We start from the raw sequence: 24,824 nt of genomic DNA, 5'->3' as shown, positions 1-24,824 counted from the left end.
TAAGGGAAAAGAGCCATAGAAAATAAAAAGTGAAATATTCATTATCAAGAATGACCAATAACTATATAATATAAGGGAAAAGAGCCATAGAAAATAAAAAGTGAAATATTCATTATAAAGAATGACCAATAACTATATAATACAAGGGAATAGAGCCAAAGAAAATAAAAAGTGAAATATTCATTATCAAGAATGACCAATAACTATATAATATAAGGGAAAAGAGCCATAGAAAAAAAAAAGTGAAATATTCATCATCAAGAATGACCAATAACTATATAATACAAGGGAACAGGGCCATAGAAAATAAAAAGTGAAATATTCATTATCAAGAATGACAAATAACTATATAATATAAGGGAAAAGAGCAATAGAAAATAAAAAGTGAAATATTCATTATCAAGAATGACCAATAACTATATAATACAAGGGAATAGGGCCATAGAAAATAAAAAGTGAAATATTCATTATCAAGAATGACCAATAACTATATAATATAAGGGAAAAGAGCCATAGAAAATAAAAAGTGAAATATTCATTATCAAGAATGACCAATAACTATATAATCTAAGGGAATACGGCCATATAAAATAAAAGTGAAATATTCATTATCAAGAATGACCAATAACTATATAATATAAGGGAATACGGCCACAGAAAATAAAAAGTGAAATATTCATTATCAAGAATGACCAATAACTATATAATATAAGGGAATACGTCATAGAAAATAAAAAGTGAAATATTCATTATCAAGAATGACCAATAACTATATAATATAAGGGAATAGGGCCATAGAAAATAAAAAGTGAAATATTCATTATCAAGAATGACCAATAACTATATAATATAAGGGAATACGGCCATAGAAAATAAAAAGTGAAATATTCATTATCAAGAATGACCAATAACTATATAATACAAGGGAATAGAGCCATAGAAAATAAAAAGTGAAATATTCATTATCAAGAATGACCAATAACTATATAATATAAGGGAATAGAGCCATAGAAAATAAAAAGTGAAATATTCATTATCAAGAATGACCAATAACTATATAATATAAGGGAACAGGGCAATAGAACATAAAAAGTGGAATATTCATTATCAAGAATGACCAATAACTATATAATATAAGGGAATAGGGCAATAGAACATAAAAAGTGAAATATTCATTATCAAGAATGACCAATAACTATATAATATAAGGGAATAGGGCAATAGAACATAAAAAGTGAAATATTCATTATCAAGAATGACCAATAACTATATAATATAAGGGAATAGGGCAATAGAACATAAACAGTGAAATATTCATTATCAAGAATGACCAATAACTATATAATATAAGGGAATAGCGCAATAGAACATAAAAAGTGAAATATTCATTATCAAGAATGACCAATAACTATATAATATAAGGGAATAGGGCAATAGAACATAAAAAGTGAAATATTCATTATCAAGAATGACCAATAACTATATAATATAAGTGAAAAGAGCCATAGAAAATAAAAAGTGAAATATTCATTATCAAGAATGACCAATAACTATATAATATAAGGGAATAGGGCAATAGAACATAAAAAGTGAAATATTCATTATCAAGAATGACCAATAACTATATAATATAAGGGAATAGGGCAATAGAACATAAAAAGTGAAATATTCATTATCAAGAATGACCAATAACTATATAATATAAGGGAATAGGGCAATAGAACATAAAAAGTGAAATATTCATTATCAAGAATGACCAATAACTATATAATATAAGGGAAAAGAGCCATAGAAAATAAAAAGTGAAATATTCATTATCAAGAATTACCAATAACTATATTATACAAGGGAATACGGCCATAGAAAATAAAAAGTGAAATATTCATTATCAAGAATGACCAATAACTATATAATACAAGGGAAAAGAGCCATAGAAAATAAAAAGTGAAATATTCATTATCAAGAATGACCAATAACTATATAATACAAGGGAATAGAGCCATAGAAAATAAAAGTGAAATATTCATTATCAAGAATGACCAATAACTATATAATACAAGGGAATAGGGCCATAGAAAATAAAAAGTGAAATATTCATTATCAAGAATGACCAATAACTATATAATATAAGGGAATAGAGCCATAGAAAATAAAAAGTGAAATATTCATTATCAAGAATGACCAATAACTATATAATACAAGGGAATAGAGCCAAAGAAAATAAAAAGTGAAATATTCATTATCAAGAATGACCAATAACTATATAATATAAGGGAAAAGAGCCATAGAAAAAAAAAAGTGAAATATTCATCATCAAGAATGACCAATAACTATATAATACAAGGGAATAGGGCCATAGAAAATAAAAAGTGAAATATTCATTATCAAGAATGACAAATAACTATATAATATAAGGGAAAAGAGCAATAGAAAATAAAAAGTGAAATATTCATTATCAAGAATGACCAATAACTATATAATACAAGGGAATAGGGCCATAGAAAATAAAAAGTGAAATATTCATTATCAAGAATGACCAATAACTATATAATATAAGGGAAAAGAGCCATAGAAAATAAAAAGTGAAATATTCATTATCAAGAATGACCAATAACTATATAATCTAAGGGAATACGGCCATAGAAAATAAAAGTGAAATATTCATTATCAAGAATGACCAATAACTATATAATATAAGGGAATACGGCCACAGAAAATAAAAAGTGAAATATTCATTATCAAGAATGACCAATAACTATATAATATAAGGGAATACGTCATAGAAAATAAAAAGTGAAATATTCATTATCAAGAATGACCAATAACTATATAATATAAGGGAATAGGGCCATAGAAAATAAAAAGTGAAATATTCATTATCAAGAATGACCAATAACTATATAATATAAGGGAATACGGCCATAGAAAATAAAAAGTGAAATATTCATTATCAAGAATGACCAATAACTATATAATACAAGGGAATACGGTCATAGAAAATAAAAAGTGAAATATTCATTATCAAGAATGACCAATAACTATATAATATAAGGGAATACGGCCATAGAAAATAAAAAGTGAAATATTCATTATCAAGAATGACCAATAACTATATAATATAAGGGAATAGGGCCATAGAAAATAAAAAGTGAAATATTCATTATCAAGAATGACCAATTACTATATAATATAAGGGAATACGGCCATAGAAAATAAAAGTGAAATATTCATTATCAAGAATGACCAATAACTATATAATATAAGGGAATAGGGCAATAGAACATAAAAAGTGAAATATTCATTATCAATAATGACCAATAACTATATAATATAAGGGAATAGGGCAATAGAACATAAAAAGTGAAATATTCATTATCAAGAATGACCAATAACTATATAATATAAGGGAATAGCGCAATAGAACATAAAAAGTGAAATATTCATTATCAAGAATGACCAATAACTATATAATATAAGGGAATAGGGCAATAGAACATAAAAAGTGAAATATTCATTATCAAGAATGACCAATAACTATATAATATAAGTGAAAAGAACCATAGAAAATAAAAAGGTGAAATAATCATTATCAAGAATGACCAATAACTATATAATATAAGGGAATAGGACAATAGAACATAAAAAGTGAAATATTCATTATCAAGTATGACCAATAACTATATAATATAAGGGAATAGGGCAATAGAACATAAAAAGTGAAATATTCATTATCAAGAATGACCAATAACTATATAATATAAGGGAATAGGGCAATAGAACATAAAAAGTGAAATATTCATTATCAAGAATGACCAATAACTATATAATATAAGGGAATAGAGCAATAGAAAATAAAAAGTGAAATATTCATTATCAAGAATGACCAATAACTATATAATACAAGGGAATAGAGCCATAGAAAATAAAAAGTGAAATATTCATTATCAAGAATGACCAATAACTATATAATATAAGGGAATAGAGCCATAGAAAATAAAAAGTGAAATATTCATTATCAAGAATGACCAATAACTATATAATATAAGGGAATAGGGCCATAGAAAATAAAAGGTGAAATATTCATTATCAAGAATGACCAATAACTATATAATATAAGTGAAAAGAGCCATAGAAAATAAAAAGTGAAATATTCATTATCAAGAATGACCAATAACTATATAACATAAGGGAATACGGCCAATAGAAAATAAAAAGTGAAATATTCATTATCAAGAATGACCAATAACTATATAATATAAGGGAATACGGCCATAGAAAATAAAAAGTGAAATATTCATTATCAAGAATGACCAATAACTATATAATATAAGGGAATAGGGCCATAGAAAACAAAAAGTGAAATATTCATTATCAAGAATGACCAATAACTATATAATACAAGGGAACAGAGCCATAGAAAATAAAAAGTGCAATATTCATTATCAAGAATGACCAATACCTATATAATATAAGGGAATAGGGCCATAGAAAATAAAAAGTGAAATATTCATTATCAAGAATGACCAATAACTATATAATATCAGTGAAAAGAGCCATAGAAAATAAAAAGTGAAATATTCATTATCAAGAATGACCAATAACTATATAATATAAGGGAATAGGGCCATAGAAAATAAAAGGTGAAATATTCATTATCAAGAATGACCAATAACTATATAATACAAGGGAATAGAGCCATAGAAAATAAAAAGTGAAATATTCATTATCAAGAATGACCAATAACTATATAATATAAGGAAATAGGGCCATAGAAAATAAAAAGTGAAATATTCATTATCAAGAATGACCAATAACTATATAATACAAGGGAATAGAGCCATAGAAAATAAAAAGTGAAATATTCATTATCAAGAATGACCAATAACTATATAATACAAGGGAACAGAGCCATAGAAAATAAAAAGTGAAATATTCATTTTAAAGAATGACCAATAACTATATAATATAAGGGAATAGAGCCATAGAAACTAAAAAGTGAAATATTCATTATCAAGAATGACCAATAACTATATAATACAAGGGAATAGAGCCATAGAAAATAAAAAGTGAAATATTCATTATCAAGAATGACCAATAACTATATAATATAAGGGAATAGGGCCATAGAAAATAAAAAGTGAAATATTCATTATCAAGAATGACCAATAACTATATAATATAAGGGAATACGGCCATAGAAAATAAAAAGTGAAATATTCATTATCAAGAATGACCAATAACTATATAATATAAGGGAATAGGGTTATAGAAAATAAAAGGTGAAATATTCATTATCAAGAATGACCAATAACTATATAATATAAGTGAAAAGAGCCATAGAAAATACAAAGTGAAATATTCATTATCAAGAATGACCAATAACTATATAATACAAGGGAATAGAGCCATAGACAATAAAAAGTGAAATATTCATTATAAAGAATGACCAATAACTATATAATACAAGGGAATAGAGCCATAGAAAATAAAAAGTGAAATATTCATTATCAAGAATGACCAATAACTATATAATACAAGGGAATAGAGCCATAGAAAATAAAAAGTGAAATATTCATTATCAAGAATGACCAATAACTATATAATATAAGGGAATAGGGCCATAGAAAATAAAAAGTGAAATATTCATTATCAAGAATGACCAATAACTATATAATACAAAGGAACAGAGCCATAGAAAATAAAAAGTGAAATATTCATTATCAAGAATGACCAATAACTATATAATATAAGGAAATAGTGCCATAGAAAATAAAAAGTGAAATATTCATTATCAAGAATGACCAATAACTATATAATACAAGGGAATAGAGCCATAGAAAATAAAAAGTGAAATATTCATTATCAAGAATGACCAATAACTATATAATATAAGGGAATAGGGCCATAGAAAATAAAAAGTGAAATATTCATTATCAAGAATGACCAATAACTATATAATACAAGGGAATAGAGCCATAGAAAATAAAAAGTGAAATATTCATTATCAAGAATGACCAATAACTATATAATACAAGGGAATAGAGCATTAGAAAATAAAAAGTGAAATATTCATTATCAAGAATGACCAATAACTATATAATACAAGGGAATAGAGCCATAGAAAATAAAAAGTGAAATATTCATTATCAAGAATGACCAATAACTATATAATATAAGGGAATAGGGCCATAGAAAATAAAAAGTGAAATATTCATTATCAAGAATGACCAATAACTATATAATACAAAGGAACAGAGCGATAGAAAATAAAAAGTGAAATATTCATTATCAAGAATGACCAATAACTATATAATATAAGGAAATAGGGCCATAGAAAATAAAAAGTGAAATATTCATTATCAAGAATGACCAATAACTATATAATACAAGGGAAAAGAGCCATAGAAAATAAAAAGTGAAATATTCATTATCAAGAATGACCAATAACTATATAATATAAGGGAATAGGGCCATAGAAAATAAAAAGTGAAATATTCATTATCAAGAATGACCAATAACTATATAATACAAGGGAATAGAGCCATAGAAAATAAAAAGTGAAATATTCATTATCAAGAATGACCAATAACTATATAATATAAGGGAATAGGGCCATAGAAAATAAAAAGTGAAATATTCATTCTCAAGAATGACCAATAACTATATAATATAAGGGAATAGAGCCATAGAAAATAAAAGGTGAAATATTCATTATCAAGAATGACCAATAACTATATAATACAAGGGAATAGAGCCATAGAAAATAAAAAGTGAAATATTCATTATCAAGAATGACCAATAACTATATAATATAAGGGAATAGGGCCATAGAAAATAAAAAGTGAAATATTCATTATCAAGAATGACCAATAACTATATAATACAAGGGAACAGAGCCATAGAAAATAAAAAGTGCAATATTCATTATCAAGAATGACCAATAACTATATAATATAAGGGAATAGAGCCATAGAAAATAAAAAGTGAAATATTCATTATCAAGAATGACCAATAACTATATAATATAAGGGAATAGGGCCATAGAAAATAAAAAGTGAAATATTCATTATCAAGAATGACCAATAACTATATAATATCAGTTAAAAGAGCCATAGAAAATAAAAAGTGAAATATTCATTATCAAGAATGACCAATAACTATATAATATAAGGGAATAGGGCCATAGAAAATAAAAGGTGAAATATTCATTATCAAGAATGACCAATAACTATATAATATAAGTGAAAAGAGCCATAGAAAATAAAAAGTGAAATATTCATTATCAAGAATGACTAATAACTATATAATCTAAGGGAATACGGCCATAGAAAATAAAAGTGAAATATTCATTATCAAGAATGACCAATAACTATATAATATAAGGGAATACGGCCATAGAAAATAAAAAGTGAAATATTCATTATCAAGAATGACCAATAACTATATAATATAAGGGAATACGGCCATAGAAAATAAAAAGTGAAATATTCATTATCAAGAATGACCAATAACTATATAATATAAGGGAAAACAGCCATAGAAAATAAAAAGTGAAATATTCATTATCAAGAATGACCAATAACTATATAATATAAGGGAATACGGCCATAGAAAATAAAAAGTGAAATATTCATTATCAAGAATGACCAATAACTATATAATATAAGGGAATACGGCCATAGAAAATAAAAAGTGAAATATTCATTATCAAGAATGACCAATAACTATATAATATAAGGGAATACAGCCATAGAAAATAAAAAGTGAAATATTCATTATCAAGAATGACCAATAACTATATAATATAAGGGAATAGGGCCATAGAAAATAAAAAGTGAAATATTCATTATCAAGAATGACCAATAACTATATAATACAAGGGAATAGAGCCATAGAAAATAAAAAGTGAAATATTCATTATCAAGAATGACCAATAACTATATAATATAAGGGAATAGGGCCATAGAAAAAAAAAAGTGAAATATTCATTCTCAAGAATGACCAATTACTATATAATATAAGGGAATAGAGCCATAGAAAACAAAAGGTGAAATATTCATTATCAAGAATGACCAATAACTATATAATACAAGGGAATAGAGCCATAGAAAATAAAAAGTGAAATATTCATTATCAAGAATGACCAATAACTATATAATATAAGGGAATAGGCCCATAGAAAATAAAAAGTGAAATATTAATTATCAAGAATGACCAATAACTATATAATACAAGGGAACAGAGCCATAGAAAATAAAAAGTGCAATATTCATTATCAAGAATGACCAATAACTATATAATATAAGTTAAAAGAGCCATAGAAAATAAAAAGTGAAATATTCATTATCAAGAATGACCAATAACTATATAATATAAGGGAATACGGCCATAGAAAATAAAAAGTGAAATATTCATTATCAAGAATGACCAATAACTATATAATATAAGGGAATAGGGCCATAGAAAATAAAAAGTGAAATATTCATTATCAAGAATGACAAATAACTATATAATATAAGGGAATACGGCCATAGAAAATAAAAAGTGAAATATTCATTATCAAGAATGACCAATAACTATATAATATAAGGGAATAGAGCCATAGAAAATAAAAAGTGAAATATTCATTATCAAGAATGACCAATAACTATATAATATAAGTGAAAAGAGCCATAGAAAATAAAAAGTGAAATATTCATTATCAAGAATGACCAATAACTATATAATATAAGTGAAAAGTGCCATAGAAAAAAAAAAGTGAAATATTCATTATCAAGAATGACCAATAACTATATAATATCAGGGAATACGGCCATAGAAAATAAAAAGTGAAATATTCATTATCAAGAATGACCAATAACTATATAATATAAGTGAAACGAGCCATAGAAAATAAAAAGTGAAATATTCATTATCAAGAATGACCAATAACTATATAATATAAGTGAAAAGAGCCATAGAAAATAAAAAGTGAAATATTCATTATCAAGAATGGCCAATAACTATATAAGGGAATAGGGCCATAGAAAATAAAAAGTGAAATATTCATTATCAAGAATGACCAATAACTATATAATACAAGGGAATAGAGCCATAGAAAATAAAAAGTGAAATATTCATTGTAAAGAATGACCAATAAATATATAATATAAGGGAATAGAGCCATAGAAAATAAAAAGTGGAATATTCATTATCAAGAATGACCAATAACTATATAATATAAGGGAATAGGGCCATAGAAAATAAAAAGTGAAATATTCATTATCAAGAATGACCAATAACTATATAATATAAGTGAAAAGAGCCATAGAAAATAAAAAGTGAAATATTCATTATCAAGAATGACCAATAACTATATAATATAAGGGAATTGAGCCATAGAAAAAAAAAAGTGTCATATTCATTATCAAGAATGACCAATAACTATATAATACAAGGGAATAGAGCCATAGAAAATAAAAAGTGAAATATTCATTATCAAGAATGACCAATAACTATATAATATAAGGGAATAGAGCCATAGAAAATAAAAAGTGAAATATTCATTATCAAGAATGACCAATAACTATATAATATAAGGGAATAGAGCCATAGAAAATAAAAAGTGAAATATTCATTATCAAGAATGACCAATAACTATATAATATAAGGGAATAGGGCAATAGAACATAAAAAGTGAAATATTCATTATCAAGAATGACCAATAACTATATAATATAAGGGAATACGGCCATAGAAAATAAAAAGTGAAATATTCATTATCAAGAATGACCAATAACTATATAATATAAGGGAATAGGGCCATAGAAAATAAAAAGTGAAATATTCATTATCAAGAATGACCAATAACTATATAATATAAGGGAATACGGCCATAGAAAATAAAAAGTGAAATATTCATTATCAAGAATGACAAATAACTATATAATATAAGGGAATATTGCCATAGAAAATAAAAAGTGAAATATTCATTATCAAGAATGACCAATAACTATATAATATAAGGGAATACGGCCATAGAAAATAAAAAGTGAAATATTCATTATCAAGAATGACCAATAACTATATAATATAAGGGAATACGGCCATAGAAAATAAAAAGTGAAATATTCATTATAAAGAATGACCAATAACTATATAATATAAGGGAATAGGGCCATAGAAAATAAAAAGTGAAATATTCATTATCAAGAATGACCAATAACTATATAATACAAGGGAATAGAGCCATAGAAAATAAAAAGTGAAATATTCATTATCAAGAATGACCAATAACTATATAATATAAGGGAATAGGGCCATAGAAAATAAAAAGTGAAATATTCATTCTCAAGAATGACCAATAACTATATAATATAAGGGAATAGAGCCATAGAAAACAAAAGGTGAAATATTCATTATCAAGAATGACCAATAACTATATAATACAAGGGAATAGAGCCATAGAAAATAAAAAGTGAAATATTCATTATCAAGAATGACCAATAACTATATAATATAAGGGAATAGGGCCATAGAAAATAAAAAGTGAAATATTCATTATCAAGAATGACCAATAACTATATAATACAAGGGAACAGAGCCATAGAAAATAAAAAGTGCAATATTCATTATCAAGAATGACCAATAACTATATAATATAAGGGAATAGAGCCATAGAAAATAAAAAGTGAAATATTCATTATCAAGAATGACCAATAACTATATAATATAAGGGAATACGGCCATAGAAAATAAAAAGTGAAATATTCATTATCAAGAATGACCAATAACTATATAATACAAGGGAATAGAGCCATAGAAAATAAAAAGTGAAATATTCATTATCAAGAATGACCAATAACTATATAATATAAGGGAATAGGGCCATAGAAAATAAAAAGTGAAATATTCATTCTCAAGAATGACCAATAACTATATAATATAAGGGAATAGAGCCATAGAAAACAAAAGGTGAAATATTCATTATCAAGAATGACCAATAACTATATAATACAAGGGAATAGAGCATTAGAAAATAAAAAGTGAAATATTCATTATCAAGAATGACCAATAACTATATAATATAAGGGAATAGGGCCATAGAAAATAAAAAGTGAAATATTCATTATCAAGAATGACCAATAACTATATAATACAAGGGAACAGAGCCATAGAAAATAAAAAGTGCAATATTCATTATCAAGAATGACCAATAACTATATAATATAAGGGAATAGAGCCATAGAAAATAAAAAGTGAAATATTCATTATCAAGAATGACCAATAACTATATAATATAAGGGAATACGGCCATAGACAATAAAAAGTGAAATATTCATTATCAAGAATGACCAATAACTATATAATATAAGGGAATAGGGCCATAGAAAATAAAAAGTGAAATATTCATTATCAAGAATGACAAATAACTATATAATATAAGGGAATACGGCCATAGAAAATAAAAAGTGAAATATTCATTATCAAGAATGACCAATAACTATATAATATAAGTGAAAAGTGCCATAGAAAAAAAAAGTGAAATATTCATTATCAAGAATGACCAATAACTATATAATATAAGGGAATACGGCCATAGAAAATAAAAAGTGAAATATTCATTATCAAGAATGACCAATAACTATATAATATAAGTTAAACGAGCCATAGAAAATAAAAAGTGAAATATTCATTATCAAGAATGACCAATAACTATATAATATAAGGGAATACGGCCATAGAAAACAAACAGTGAAATATTCATTATCAAGAATGACCAATAACTATATAATATAAGTGAAAAGAGCCATAGAAAATAAAAAGTGAAATATTCATTATCAAGAATTACCAATAACTATATAATATAAGGGAATAGGGCCATAGAAAATAAAAAGTGAAATATTCATTATCAAGAATGACCAATAACTATATAATACAAGGGAATAGAGCCATAGCAAATAAAAAGTGAAATATTCATTATCAAGAATGACCAATAAATATATAATATAAGGGAATAGAGCCATAGAAAATAAAAAGTGAAATATTCATTATCAAGAATGACCAATAACTATATAATATAAGGGAATAGGGCCATAGAAAATATAAAGTGAAATATTCATTATCAAGAATGACCAATAACTATATAATATAAGTGAAAAGAGCCATAGAAAATAAAAAGTGAAATATTCATTATCAAGAATGACCAATAACTATATAATATAAGGGAATAGAGCCATAGAAAATAAAAAGTGAAATATTCATTATCAAGAATGACCAATAACTATATAATACAAGGGAATAGAGCCATAGAAAATAAAAAGTGAAATATTCATTATCAAGAATGACCAACAACTATATAATATAAGGGAATAGAGCCATAGAAAATAAAAAGTGAAATATTCATTATCAAGAATGACCAATAACTATATAATATAAGGGAATAGGGCCATAGAAAATAAAAAGTGAAATATTCATTATCAAGAATGACCAATAACTATATAATATAAGGGAATAGGGCAATAGAACATAAAAAGTGAAATATTCATTATCAAGAATGACCAATAACTATATAATATAAGGGAATAGAGCCATAGAAAATAAAAAGTGAAATATTCATTATCAAGAATGACCAATAACTATATAATACAAGGGAATAGAGCCATAGAAAAAAAAAGTGAAATATTCATTATCAAGAATGACCAATAACTATATAATATAAGGGAATAGGGCCATAGAAAATAAAAAGTGAAATATTCATTATCAAGAATGACCAATAACTATATAATATAAGGGAATACGGCCATAGAAAATAAAAGGTGAAATATTCATTATCAAGAATGACCAATAACTATATAATATAAGTGAAAAGAGCCATAGAAAATAAAAAGTGAAATATTCATTATCAAGAATGACCAATAACTATATAATATAAGGGAATACGGCCATAGAATATACACAGTGAAATATTCATTATCAAGAATGACCAATAACTATATAATATAAGGGAATACGGCCATGGAAAATAAAAAGTGAAATATTCATTATCAAGAATGACCAAAAACTATATAATATAAGGGAATACGGCCATAGAAAATAAAAAGTGAAATATTCATTATCAAGAATGACCAATAACTATATAATATAAGGGAATACGGCCATAGAAAATAAAAAGTGAAATATTCATTATCAAGAATGACCAATAACTATATAATATAAGGGAATACGGCCATAGAAAATTAAAAGTGACATATTCATTATCAAGAATGACCAATAACTATATAATATAAGGGAATACGGCCATAGAAAAACAAAAAGTGAAATATTCATTATCAAGAATGACCAATAACTATATAATATAAGGGAATACGGCCATAGAAAATAAAAAGTGAAATATTCATTATCAAGAATGACCAATAACTATATAATATAAGGGAATACGGCCATAGAAAATAAAAAGTGAAATATTCATTATCAAGAATGACCAATAACTATATAATATAAGGGAATACGGCCATAGAAAACAAACAGTGAAATATTCATTATCAAGAATGACCAATAACTATATAATATAAGTGAAAAGAGCCATAGAAAATAAAAAGTGAAATATTCATTATCAAGAATGACCAATAACTATATAATTAAAGTGAAAAGTTCCATAGAAAAAAAAAAGTGAAATATTCATTATCAAGAATGACCAATAACTATATAATATAAGGGAATACGGCCATAGAAAATAAAAAGTGAAATATTCATTATCAAGAATGACCAATAACTATATAATATAAGTGAAAAGAGCCATAGAAAACAAAAAGTGAAATATTCATTATCAAGAATGACCAATAACTATATAATATAAGGGAATACGGCCATAGAAAACAAACAGTGAAATATTCATTATCAAGAATGACCAATAACTATATAATATAAGTGAAAAGAGCCATAGAAAATAAAAAGTGAAATATTCATTATCAAGAATGACCAATAACTATATAATATAAGGGAATAGGGCCATAGAAAATAAAAAGTGAAATATTCATTATCAAGAATGACCAATAACTATATAATACAAGGGAATAGAGCCATAGAAAATAAAAAGTGAAATATTCATTATCAAGAATGACCAATAAATATATAATATAACGGAATAGAGCCATAGAAAATAAAAAGTGAAATATTCATTATCAAGAATGACCAATAACTATATAATATAAGGGAATAGGGCCATAGAAAATAAAAAGTGAAATATTCATTATCAAGAATGACCAATAACTATATAATATAAGTGAAAAGAGCCATAGAAAATAAAAAGTGAAATATTCATTATCAAGAATGACCAATAACTATATAATATAAGGGAATACGGCCATAGAAAATAAAAGGTGAAATATTCATTATCAAGAATGACCAATAACTATATAATATAAGGGAATACGGCCATAGAAAACAAACAGTGAAATATTCATTATCAAGAATGACCAATAACTATATAATATAAGGGAATACGGCCATAGAAAATAAAAAGTGAAATATTCATTATCAAGAATGACCAATAACTATATAATATAAGGGAATACGGCCATAGAAAATAAAAAGTGAAATATTCATTATCAAGAATGACCAATAACTATATAATATAAGTGAAAAGAGCTATAGAAAACAAAAAGTGAAATATTCATTATCAAGAATGACCAATAACTATATAATATAAGGGAATACGGCCATAGAAAACAAACAGTGAAATATTCATTATCAAGAATGACCAATAACTATATAATATAAGGGAATACGGCCATGGAAAATAAAAAGTGAAATATTCATTATCAAGAATGACCAAAAACTATATAATATAAGGGAATACGGCCATAGAAAATAAAAAGTGAAATATTCATTATCAAGAATGACCAATAACTATATAATATAAGGGAATACGGCCATAGAAAATAAAAAGTGAAATATTCATTATCAAGAATGACCAATAACTATATAATATAAGGGAATACGGCCATAGAAAATAAAAAGTGACATATTCATTATCAAGAATGACCAATAACTATATAATATAAGGGAATACGGCCATAGAAAAACAAAAAGTTAAATATTCATTATCAAGAATGACCAATAACTATATAATATAAGGGAATACGGCCATAGAAAATAAAAAGTGAAATATTCATTATCAAGAATGACCAATAACTATATAATATAAGTGAAAAGAGCCATAGAAAATAAAAAGTGAAATATTCATTATCAAGAATGACCAATAACTATATAATATAAGTGAAAAGAGCCATAGAAAATAAAAAGTGAAATATTCATTATCAAGAATGACCAATAACTATATAATATAAGGGAATAGAGCCATGGAAAATAAAAAGTGAAATATTCATTATCAAGAATGACCAATAACTATATAATATAAGGGAAAAGAGCCATAGAAAATAAAAAGTGAAATATTCATTATCAAGAATGACCAATAACTATATAATATAAGGGAATAGGGCAATAGAACATTAAAAGTGAAATATTCATTATCAAGAATGACCAATAACTATATAATATAAGGGAATAGGGCCATAGAAAATAAAAAGTGAAATATTCATTATCAAGAATGACCAATAACTATATAATATAAGGGAATACGGCCATAGAAAATAAAAGGTGAAATATTCATTATCAAGAATGACCAATAACTATATAATATAAGTGAAAAGAGCCATAGAAAATAAAAAGTGAAATATTCATTATCAAGAATGACCAATAACTATATAATATAAGGGAATACGGCCATAGAAAATAAACAGTGAAATATTCATTATCAAGAATGACCAATAACTATATAATATAAGGGAATACGGCCATGGAAAATAAAAAGTGAAATATTCATTATCAAGAATGACCAAAAACTATATAATATAAGGGAATACGGCCATAGAAAATAAAAAGTGAAATATTCATTATCAAGAATGACCAATAACTATATAATATAAGGGAATACGGCCATAGAAAATAAAAAGTGAAATATTCATTATCAAGAATGACAAATAACTATATAATATAAGGGAATACGGCCATAGAAAATAAAAAGTGACATATTCATTATCAAGAATGACCAATAACTATATAATATAAGGGAATACGGCCATAGAAAAACAAAAAGTGAAATATTCATTATCAAGAATGACCAATAACTATATAATATAAGGGAATACGGCCATAGAAAATAAAAAGTGACATATTCATTATCAAGAATGACCAATAACTATATAATATAAGGGAATACGGCCATAGAAAATAAAAAGTGAAATATTCATTATCAAGAATGACCAATAACTATATAATATAAGGGAATACGGCAATAGAAAACAAACAGTGAAATATTCATTATCAAGAATGACCAATAACTATATAATATAAGTGAAAAGAGCCATAGAAAATAAAAAGTGAAATATTCATTATCAAGAATGACCAATAACTATATAATATAAGTGAAAAGTGCCATAGAAAAAAAAAAGTGAAATATTCATTATCAAGAATGACCAATAAATATATAATATAAGGGAATAGAACCATAGAAAATAAAAAGTGAAATATTCATTATCAAGAATGACCAATAACTATATAATATAAGGGAATAGGGCCATAGAAAATAAAAAGTGAAATATTCATTATCAAGAATGACAAATAACTATATAATATAAGTGAAAAGAGCCATAGAAAATAAAAAGTGAAATATTCATTATCAAGAATGACCAATAACTATATAATATAAGGGAATACGGCCATAGAAAATAAAAGGTGAAATATTCATTATCAAGAATGACCAATAACTATATAATATAAGTGAAAAGAGCCATAGAAAATACAAAGTGAAATATTCATTATCAAGAATGACCAATAACTATATAATATAAGGGAATACGGCCATAGAAAATAAACAGTGAAATATTCATTATAGGAATGACCAATAACTATATAATATAAGGGAATACGGCCATGGAAAATAAAAAGTGAAATATTCATTATCAAGAATGACCAATAACTATATAATATAAGGGAATAGGGCCATAGAAAATAAAAAGTGAAATATTCATTATCAAGAATGACCAATAACTATATAATATAAGGGAATACGGCAATAGTAAATAAAAAGTGAAATATTCATTATCAAGAATGACCAATAACTATATAATATAAGGGAATACGGCAATAGAAAATAAAAAGTGACATATTCATTATCAAGAATGACCAATAACTATATAATATAAGGGAATACGGCCATAGAAAAACAAAAAGTGAAATATTCATTATCAAGAATGACCAATAACTATATAATATAAGGGAATACGGCCATAGAAAATAAAAAGTGAAATATTCATTATCAAGAATGACCAATAACTATATAATATAAGTGAAAAGAGCCATAGAAAATAAAAAGTGAAATATTCATTATCAAGAATGACCAATAACTATATAATATAAGTGAAAAGAGCCATAGAAAATAAAAAGTGAAATATTCATTATCAAGAATGACCAATAACTATATAATATAAGGGAATAGAGCCATGGAAAATAAAAAGTGAAATATTCATTATCAAGAATGACCAATAACTATATAATATAAGGGAAAAGAGCCATAGAAAATAAAAAGTGAAATATTCATTATCAAGAATGACCAATAACTATATAATATAAGGGAATAGGGCAATAGAACATAAAAAGTGAAATATTCATTATCAAGAATGACCAATAACTATATAATATAAGGGAATAGGGCCATAGAAAATAAAAAGTGAAATATTCATTATCAAGAATGACCAATAACTATATAATATAAGGGAATACGGCCATAGAAAATAAAAGGTGAAATATTCATTATCAAGAATGACCAATAACTATATAATATAAGTTAAAAGAGCCATAGAAAATAAAAAGTGAAATATTCATTATCAAGAATGACCAATAACTATATAATATAAGGGAATACGGCCATAGAAAATAAACAGTGAAATATTCATTATCAAGAATGACCAATAACTATATAATATAAGGGAATACGGCCATGGAAAATAAAAAGTGAAATATTCATTATCAAGAATGACCAAAAACTATATAATATAAGGGAATACGGCCATAGAAAATAAAAAGTGAAATATTCATTATCAAGAATGACCAATAACTATATAATATAAGGGAATACGGCCATAGAAAATAAAAAGTGAAATATTCATTATCAAGAATGACAAAAAACTATATAATATAAGTGAAAAGAGCCATAGAAAATACAAAGTGAAATATTCATTATCAAGAATGACCAATAACTATATAATATAAGGGAATACGGCCATAGAAAATAAACAGTGAAATATTCATTATAGGAATGACCAATAACTATATAATATAAGGGAATACGGCCATGGAAAATAAAAAGTGAAATATTCATTATCAAGAATGACCAAAAACTATATAATATAAGGGAATACGGCCATAGAAAATAAAAAGTGAAATATTCATTATCAAGAATGACCAATAACTATATAATATAAGGGAATACGGCCATAGAAAATAAAAAGTGAAATATTCATTATCAAGAATGACCAATAACTATATAATATAAGGGAATACGGCCATAGAAAATAAAAAGTGACATATTCATTATCAAGAATGACCAATAACTATATAATATAAGGGAATACGGCCATAGAAAAACAAAAAGTGAAATATTCATTATCAAGAATGACCAATAACTATATAATATAAGGGAATACGGCCATAGAAAATAAAAAGTGAAATATTCATTATCAAGAATGACCAATAACTATATAATATAAGGGAAAAGAGCCATAGAAAATAAAAAGTGAAATATTCATTATCAAGAATGACCAATAACTATATAATATAAGTGAAAAGAGCCATAGAAAATAAAAAGTGAAATATTCATTATCAAGAATGACCAATAACTATATAATATAAGGGAATAGAGCCATGGAAAATAAAAAGTGAAATATTCATTATCAAGAATGACCAATAACTATATAATATAAGGGAAAAGAGCCATAGAAAATAAAAAGTGAAATATTCATTATCAAGAATGACCAATAACTATATAATATAAGGGAATAGGGCAATAGAACATAAAAAGTGAAATATTCATTATCAAGAATGACCAATAACTATATAATATAAGGGAATAGGGCCATAGAAAATAAAAAGTGAAATATTCATTATCAAGAATGACCAATAACTATATAATATAAGGGAATACGGCCATAGAAAATAAAAGGTGAAATATTCATTATCAAGAATTACCAATAACTATATAATATAAGTTAAAAGAGCCATAGAAAATAAAAAGTGAAATATTCATTATCAAGAATGACCAATAACTATATAATATAAGGGAATACGGCCATAGAAAATAAAAAGTGAAATATTCATTATCAAGAATGACCAATAACTATATAATATAAGGGAATACGGCCATAGAAAATAAAAAGTGACATATTCATTATCAAGAATGACTAATAACTATATAATATAAGGGAATACGGCCATAGAAAATAAAAAGTGAAATATTCATTATCAAGAATGACCAATAACTATATAATATAAGGAAATAGGGCCATAGAAAATAAAAAGTGAAATATTCATTATCAAGAATGACCAATAACTATATAATATAAGGGAATACGGCCATAGAAAATAAAAAGTGAAATATTTATTATCAAGTATGACCAATAACTATATAATATAAGGGAATACGGCCATAGAAAATAAAAAGTGAAATATTCATTATCAAGAATGACCAATAACTATATAATATAAGGGAATACGGCCATAGAAAATAAAAAGTGAAATATTCATTATCAAGAATGACCAATAACTATATAATATAAGGGAATACGGCCACAGAAAAACAAAAAGTGAAATATTCATTATCAAGAATGACCAATAACTATATAATATAAGGGAATACGGCCATAGAAAATAAAAAGTGACATATTCATTATCAAGAATGACCAATAACTATATAATATAAGGGAATACGGCCATAGAAAATAAAAAGTGAAATATTCATTATCAAGAATGACCAATAACTATATAATATAAGGGAATACGGCAATAGAAAACAAACAGTGAAATATTCATTATCAAGAATGACCAATAACTATATAATATAAGTGAAAAGAGCCATAGAAAATAAAAAGTGAAATATTCATTATCAAGAATGACAAATAACTATATAATATAAGTGAAAAGAGCCATAGAAAATAAAAAGTGAAATATTCATTATCAAGAATGACCAATAACTATATAATATAAGGGAATACGGCCATAGAAAATAAAAGGTGAAATATTCATTATCAAGAATGACCAATAACTATATAATATAAGTGAAAAGAGCCATAGAAAATACAAAGTGAAATATTCATTATCAAGAATGACCAATAACTATATAATATAAGGGAATACGGCCATAGAAAATAAACAGTGAAATATTCATTATAGGAATGACCAATAACTATATAATATAAGGGAATACGGCCATGGAAAATAAAAAGTGAAATATTCATTATCAAGAATGACCAAAAACTATATAATATAAGGGAATAGGGCCATAAAAATAAAAAGTGAAATATTCATTATCAAGAATGACCAATAACTATATAATATAAGGGAATACGGCAATAGTAAATAAAAAGTGAAATATTCATTATCAAGAATGACCAATAACTATATAATATAAGGGAATACGGCCATAGAAAATAAAAAGTGACATATTCATTATCAAGAATGACCAATAACTATATAATATAAGGGAATACGGCCATAGAAAAACAAAAAGTGAAATATTCATTATCAAGAATGACCAATAACTATATAATATAAGGGAATACGGCCATAGAAAATAAAAAGTGAAATATTCATTATCAAGAATGACCAATAACTATATAATATAAGTGAAAAGAGCCATAGAAAATAAAAAGTGAAATATTCATTATCAAGAATGACCAATAACTATATAATATAAGTGAAAAGAGCCATAGAAAATAAAAAGTGAAATATTCATTATCAAGAATGACCAATAACTATATAATATAAGGGAATAGAGCCATGGAAAATAAAAAGTGAAATATTCATTATCAAGAATGACCAATAACTATATAATATAAGGGAAAAGAGCCATAGAAAATAAAAAGTGAAATATTCATTATCAAGAATGACCAATAACTATATAATATAAGGGAATAGGGCAATAGAACATAAAAAGTGAAATATTCATTATCAAGAATGACCAATAACTATATAATATAAGGGAATAGGGCCATAGAAAATAAAAAGTGAAATATTCATTATCAAGAATGACCAATAACTATATAATATAAGGGAATACGGCCATAGAAAATAAAATGGTGAAATATTCATTATCAAGAATGACCAATAACTATATAATATAAGTTAAAAGAGCCATAGAAAATAAAAAGTGAAATATTCATTATCAAGAATGACCAATAACTATATAATATAAGGGAATACGGCCATAGAAAATAAACAGTGAAATATTCATTATCAAGAATGACCAATAACTATATAATATAAGGGAATACGGCCATGGAAAATAAAAAGTGAAATATTCATTATCAAGAATGACCAAAAACTATATAATATAAGGGAATACGGCCATAGAAAATAAAAAGTGAAATATTCATTATCAAGAATGACCAATAACTATATAATATAAGGGAATACGGCCATAGAAAATAAAAAGTGAAATATTCATTATCAAGAATGACAAAAAACTATATAATATAAGTGAAAAGAGCCATAGAAAATACAAAGTGAAATATTCATTATCAAGAATGACCAATAACTATATAATATAAGGGAATACGGCCATAGAAAATAAACAGTGAAATATTCATTATAGGAATGACCAATAACTATATAATATAAGGGAATACGGCCATGGAAAATAAAAAGTGAAATATTCATTATCAAGAATGACCAAAAACTATATAATATAAGGGAATACGGCCATAGAAAATAAAAAGTGAAATATTCATTATCAAGAATGACCAATAACTATATAATATAAGGGAATACGGCCATAGAAAATAAAAAGTGAAATATTCATTATCAAGAATGACCAATAACTATATAATATAAGGGAATACGGCCATAGAAAATAAAAAGTGAAATATTCATTATCAAGAATGACCAATAACTATATAATATAAGGGAATACGGCCATAGAAAAACAAAAAGTGAAATATTCATTATCAAGAATGACCAATAACTATATAATATAAGGGAATACGGCCATAGAAAATAAAAAGTGAAATATTCATTATCAAGAATGACCAATAACTATATAATATAAGGGAAAAGAGCCATAGAAAATAAAAAGTGAAATATTCATTATCAAGAATGACCAATAACTATATAATATAAGTGAAAAGAGCCATAGAAAATAAAAAGTGAAATATTCATTATCAAGAATGACCAATAACTATATAATATAAGGGAATAGAGCCATGGAAAATAAAAAGTGAAATATTCATTATCAAGAATGACCAATAACTATATAATATAAGGGAAAAGAGCCATAGAAAATAAAAAGTGAAATATTCATTATCAAGAATGACCAATAACTATATAATATAAGGGAATAGGGCAATAGAACATAAAAAGTGAAATATTCATTATCAAGAATGACCAATAACTATATAATATAAGGGAATAGGGCCATAGAAAATAAAAAGTGAAATATTCATTATCAAGAATGACCAATAACTATATAATATAAGGGAATACGGCCATAGAAAATAAAAGGTGAAATATTCATTATCAAGAATTACCAATAACTATATAATATAAGTTAAAAGAGCCATAGAAAATAAAAAGTGAAATATTCATTATCAAGAATGACCAATAACTATATAATATAAGGGAATACGGCCATAGAAAATAAAAAGTGAAATATTCATTATCAAGAATGACCAATAACTATATAATATAAGGGAATACGGCCATAGAAAATAAAAAGTGACATATTCATTATCAAGAATGACCAATAACTATATAATATAAGGGAATACGGCCATAGAAAATAAAAAGTGAAATATTCATTATCAAGAATGACCAATAACTATATAATATAAGGAAATAGGGCCATAGAAAATAAAAAGTGAAATATTCATTATCAAGAATGACCAATAACTATATAATATAAGGGAATACGGCCATAGAAAATAAAAAGTGAAATATTTATTATCAAGTATGACCAATAACTATATAATATAAGGGAATACGGCCATAGAAAATAAAAAGTGAAATATTCATTATCAAGAATGACCAATAACTATATAATATAAGGGAATACGGCCATAGAAAATAAAAAGTGAAATATTCATTATCAAGAATGACCAATAACTATATAATATAAGGGAATACGGCCACAGAAAAACAAAAAGTGAAATATTCATTATCAAGAATGACCAATAACTATATAATATAAGGGAATACGGCCATAGAAAATAAAAAGTGACATATTCATTATCAAGAATGACCAATAACTATATAATATAAAGGAATACGGCCATAGAAAATAAAAAGTGAAATATTCATTATCAAGAATGACCAATAACTATATAATATAAGGAATACGGCAATAGAAAACAAACAGTGAAATATTCATTATCAAGAATGACCAATAACTATATAATATAAGTGAAAAGAGCCATAGAAAATAAAAAGTGAAATATTCATTATCAAGAATGACCAATAACTATATAATATAAGTGAAAAGTGCCATAGAAAAAAAAAAGTGAAATATTCATTATCAAGAATGACCAATAACTATATAATATAAGGGAATAGAACCATAGAAAATAAAAAGTGAAATATTCATTATCAAGAATGACCAATAACTATATAATATAAGGGAATAGGGCCATAGAAAATAAAAAGTGAAATATTCATTATCAAGAATGACAAATAACTATATAATATAAGTGAAAAGAGCCATAGAAAATAAAAAGTGAAATATTCATTATCAAGAATGACCAATAACTATATAATATAAGGGAATACGGCCATAGAAAATAAAAGGTGAAATATTCATTATCAAGAATGACCAATAACTATATAATATAAGTGAAAAGAGCCATAGAAAATACAAAGTGAAATATTCATTATCAAGAATGACCAATAACTATATAATATAAGGGAATACGGCCATAGAAAATAAACAGTGAAATATTCATTATAGGAATGACCAATAACTATATAATATAAGGGAATACGGCCATGGAAAATAAAAAGTGAAATATTCATTATCAAGAATGACCAAAAACTATATAATATAAGGGAATAGGGCCATAAAAATAAAAAGTGAAATATTCATTATCAAGAATGACCAATAACTATATAATATAAGGGAATACGGCAATAGTAAATAAAAAGTGAAATATTCATTATCAAGAATGACCAATAACTATATAATATAAGGGAATACGGCCATAGAAAATAAAAAGTGACATATTCATTATCAAGAATGACCAATAACTATATAATATAAGGGAATACGGCCATAGAAAAACAAAAAGTGAAATATTCATTATCAAGAATGACCAATAACTATATAATATAAGGGAATAGGGCAATAGAACATAAAAAGTGAAATATTCATTATCAAGAATGACCAATAACTATATAATATAAGTGAAAAGAGCCATAGAAAATAAAAAGTGAAATATTCATTATCAAGAATGACCAATAACTATATAATATAAGTGAAAAGAGCCATAGAAAATAAAAAGTGAAATATTCATTATCAAGAATGA

This window comes from Euprymna scolopes, chromosome 13 (genome assembly GCF_053919585.1).
Source record: "Euprymna scolopes isolate OS-2025 chromosome 13, ASM5391958v1, whole genome shotgun sequence".
In the NCBI taxonomy this organism is placed as follows: domain Eukaryota; kingdom Metazoa; phylum Mollusca; class Cephalopoda; order Sepiida; family Sepiolidae; genus Euprymna; species Euprymna scolopes.
This window is presented reverse-complemented; position numbering follows the sequence as displayed.